At 39.3% G+C, this 4,606-nt stretch overlaps 1 long non-coding RNA gene across 1 annotated transcript, besides 1 other annotated feature; it reads right to left on the bottom strand.

Annotated features, from left to right (window-relative positions):
- Positions 1–3,198: 3,198 nt before the first annotated feature.
- lncRNA:CR44143 (long non-coding RNA:CR44143) lies at positions 3,199–4,011 on the bottom strand. Its single transcript, NR_073760.1, has one exon. It is a non-coding gene; the product is annotated as a long non-coding RNA:CR44143 (long non-coding RNA).
- A 313-nt stretch (positions 4,012–4,324) lies between these two features.
- Positions 4,325–4,606: part of a mobile genetic element that runs on past the window's edge.

Raw genomic sequence — 4,606 nt, 5'->3', positions numbered from 1 at the left:
AGAAAACTAAGCTCACTAGCGTTCAAACTTCATTTCTTCAATTCAACTGCCACCTGCAGTGACTAAAAAATTATCTTTTGAAAATGGCCGATGGAAAAAAGGATGGCGCAAAAAATAGCCGACAGTTCTTTGCGACATGTTTTATTTGCATTGTCCTTGTCGTCATCCTTCTTATCGTCTGTTGGTGGCAGTGGCTCTAGCCAAATCTACGGGATACCCTGAATATTATAAAAGCCTTTGGACTGTGTTGCGGTTGATAAGATTTCAAGGTATAATTTCAAATTAGAATGCAATTCGTTCAGTCTTTTCATATTTTGTTCTTTTAATATGACATGAATACCTGTGAAAAAAAATTATTTATATAAGACACAAGCAATCAAATGTATTACCTTTCCTAGCTCATTTGAAGTTTAAGCTTATAAAACGTGACAAATAATGTTGTAAGAGAATAAAAAATTCGTATATATATTTTGGGAGGTTTCCAAATTTTCCATTTTAGGAAGGGAAGTGAAAGAGACGGCACGCTACCTCGGCCAGTTGGGCGCATTATTTATGCATACAATGCTCTTTGAGTCTGCCGCAGTTATTGGTGCTCACCAATTTTTTTCCGAGTATTTCTGCATTCTTTAGGTGAGTACACTCAAAACAAGATCATACATTTGTCAACTTGGAATTGAAGAAATGGCTGGAAGATTTCTAGTCTCAGTTCGCTAAAACGAAACTTATTTTAAACATTATTTTATTTAGAAGGTAGAATGTGTTATAAAGATCTATACTTTTTTACAGTGTGCTTGAGGTTTGTGTGTGCCTGGTGCACCTTCGTTTTTTGGAAAAGTCTAGCGTGGTCGAGGACGATTTTATTGAACTTCAATGGAGTCATTGATCTTTTGCGCCAGACTCTGTTTGCGGCAACTGTTCAACCCCATTTGGCCGTTTGTTAGCCGACTTTAAAACTCGCATTTAATTCGTGGCCGGCACCAAATAAATTTGCGAAGGAGGTTCATCGAGCCCATAACTCACGGCGATTGTTTAATGTTGTCAGCAGCTGCCCGCAGGAGTTGCGGGGTTATCCCTCTGGCTAACCTCCAGCAATAACAATAATTTATAAGAATTGATTATGCTGAGTGTGCACTCATAAATCGTCGCCCGAATAACAGTTAAGGCGACAACAACATCATCCTTTGAGCCACGCCTTGAGTCATTTTGCGGTTGCACAACTTTAAACAAACGCTTGAAGATACTCTCACGCATATAACCGTTACTAATATTTTATATACTTAGAGCTATCAATTAGGTTTAGCTGTCTTGTCAAATAATATATATAATTTGATCTTAAGCGAAAATTGCTGATTGTTTAACTAAATAAACTTGGCATGTTGTTGCATCTTAAGCTGCTTCAAAGCCCCTTGAGGATTTTACAAAAAAAAAAAAAAAACATTAGTTTATTAGAATCCTTCACAAATTTCAGAATATTTTTTATACTATTTTAAAAAAAGAAAACAAACAACAGTTTGTCATATTTAAGACAGGCAAGTGGTTTGGAATCAGAGGAGACTACTACTATTTATAGTTGAATCGTTGCTTAAGAAAATGGAATAATAAATAACTGGATAATTAATACAAATTTATGAATTAGATTTAGAAAAGTCAGCTGTTATAACATCTGAAGTTTACTGATCAAAAACCAAGGGAAACAACCAAATAAATGCGAATTAAAGACGTGCTGAACTACGATTTTATATTTTATAGCGCAGTGAAAAAGCTCTTGAATCCGACAAACATATTAAAATACGAATCGCTTCGCTCCTGCTGGCTATAAATTAAGTTTGTTCCCCACTCACCCCGCCAATCGCACTATTCCACCAAAATAAATACATCAAAAGCCCTGCCCGACGTTTCGATTTCCGAATAAGAAGCCCCGGGACCGGGATCAAAACTCCAAAATTTCGAAAGTTTCCTCACGTTTTCCACGGCGAAGTCATAAAAGCGAATCATGACCGGCAAGATCTTTGAATAGGCAAAAGCCAAGAAATTTTATTGATGTGCAAAATGCATGAAATTAGAATTTAAAGTGTGACAAAACTTGGCCTGCGGTTGCTCATCCACGCCGAAATTATGAAGGCTAACGCAATTAGGGGCACATAAAGAAGTCCTAATTGAATGCCGTTGCAGCGTGGCCCTAACACAATAAAAAAGCAATTTGCTTGCACTGCCCATTTTGGCCAGCATTTATTTTGTACTCACTTTTTATTTTTTTGTATTTATATGAGCTGAAATCATTTTAAAGTAATTAAATTTGCCCACAAAAAAGAAGTATGTAAGCTGGCGAATAGAACTGCTGCATAAAGGGTCACATGTAGAGCGGCAAATAAAAACCATAATTCGTCTATAAAAATCTCGTAAAAAGGAGGCCAGAAAAAGGGCGTGTAGCAAAGGGGCGGGGGGCACAGTGTGCGGATCGGGATACTGGCTCTGAGCCCAGGGGCGGGCACTTCTGTTTTTCATGTTGCGGCTGCTGTAAACCGAGCCACTTAATGACTTCCGCCATAAACTATTTTCGGTTCAGCTAAATTCCAACAACTTTATTGCCCAGCACAGGCCGGCTGAGAAAAAAGAATATGACCCGCTCGGAAAAAAGGACAAAAATTGCCAATGTGTATATACGAGTGTATATGTATAGGTGTGTCTGTATATGTTCGTGAAAGTCAGCGAGTGTACGTAAGTAGCAAGGAGTAAGAAAGAATTTTATGTTTGCACGGCATAAACAACATTATTTCTTATGGTCCACGAGCACCCAAGAGCTACACACCCACACATATGCACTGCAGATCCTGACGATGAGGCTGTATGCCAATGTGGCACCTATACAAACGTAATCGGGACGGCAAGAAAAATTAATGATGCAGAAGCCTCCAAGAAATAACCCAATAATAAATTTCATATCTGCTCGGAACTTTGCAATTGAGTTTAAGTTGCGTATAATTTGTGGGATCTTTTTTAATTGTGTTATTAGTTGTTTAAGGGGCTTATGATAAGATTATTTGCTAATTTGTTACGTGTACCCAAGATATATTTCTTTTAATTATTAAGCATGTACATTTTATCTAGGTGCCATATATAGGTAAACTTAAATTGGAGCGGAATTAAAAGAATTCCTATTAAATTATTAACCCATTAAATAAAAATTCATATATTTTTGAATTATCGTATATTGTTAACAACTGAGTCACTTGCCCCTTAAATTTCCATAAAGCATCCCGATTTAATTGCATTGCTTTGCTTGGGATATCAGCGCGCTGGCTGCAGTTAATCATCTAGAAATGGAACGGCAAACGTCACGGATGCAGGATGCTGGTTCAGATACACATGGGAGCGAGCACACAGACACACACACACATGCTCTACGTATCCGGTTGCCGAGCTGTTGTTCTTTTTGACAAATTAAAAATTTAATTCGTAATTTCGCAAGCACATAAACAGCTTTCAGGTAAGTAAACGAAATTAAGCTGCCAACGCACATGTTCCTGGCCAAGACGCCCAAGACTTTCGTTAACATCAGGGATACTACCAGTGCTACTTGTACTGCCTGTCTATCTGTCTCTCACTTCCTTGGATCTGTAAAAACTGGGTGCTGTTGTTCCGTAAACAGGAAGTTCCTCCTCAACTGTGTCGCTGCGTTGTATTTGCTTTTCCGGTTTGTTTAAGTTGCACGCGCCCTGCTTCAGTGCAAGCGTTTTGAGTTTAAATTGCTCGGATTTCGTACGGGACAACTCCTACATCTCACTTTTCCAACCTCCCACCTTCCCGCTTTCCCATTTGGCCAACATCAAGCTGAGCTTTTGGCACTTTTTCCTCACTTCGGCGCTGATTGAATTATTCCGCTTCACGCCGTAAAGAGCGCTACACAAAAATTGCACAACCAGTGGAATATGATGGCTAAAACGGGGAGAAGAAGTTTATTTTATATTATTACTACTTCAGCGTGGATTCCCGGCTACGTGAGACCTTTTCCTTTCATTTCTGACAGCATTTTCCTGGGTGGATCCAAAAGAAAATGAAGGGAAAACGAGAAGTAAGTAGGATAACCACTCTGTATGCTTGCTTGTCTAACTGTTATTTAAGAAAAGCACTCCTCGCCGGGGAGTTTTGGCTTACCCTTGAGGAATTTCATTAAACTGCAGACCGAACTAAAACAAAATCTGCTGAGGGTTTTGTCAACTCTTTGTAAGACAAAAGAAATCGTTCCGGGGGTCTGAGGATTTCATTTATTAAATACACATTCGCCCCATGGTTATCAATCAAGGAAGCATTTGGCAGACACTGCTGTAATAAACCAATATATGCCACCAATTGAGAACACGTGTTTTCCTTGCAGTTGGGTGCAGCCGTCAGGCCACCTTTTTATTTCTTCTTATCTCTTCGAGTAGCAGAAACGGTTCTGCCCGCTTAACCTCTACAGAGTGTCTAATCTTACCTAAATACTGCGACTGCGCCGCCGTCGACAGCGGCAGAAGAGCAGCGTATATATATATGTATAAGAGAGAGAGAGAGAGAGCTTATGCGCATATATGGCCAGCGGCCAGCGTGGGGATGCTGACTTAGCTTA

Source organism: Drosophila melanogaster, chromosome 2L (genome assembly GCF_000001215.4).
Source record: "Drosophila melanogaster chromosome 2L".
Classification (NCBI taxonomy): domain Eukaryota; kingdom Metazoa; phylum Arthropoda; class Insecta; order Diptera; family Drosophilidae; genus Drosophila; species Drosophila melanogaster.
Note: the sequence above shows the minus strand (reverse complement) of the source record. Positions and strands in the feature narration are given on the sequence as shown.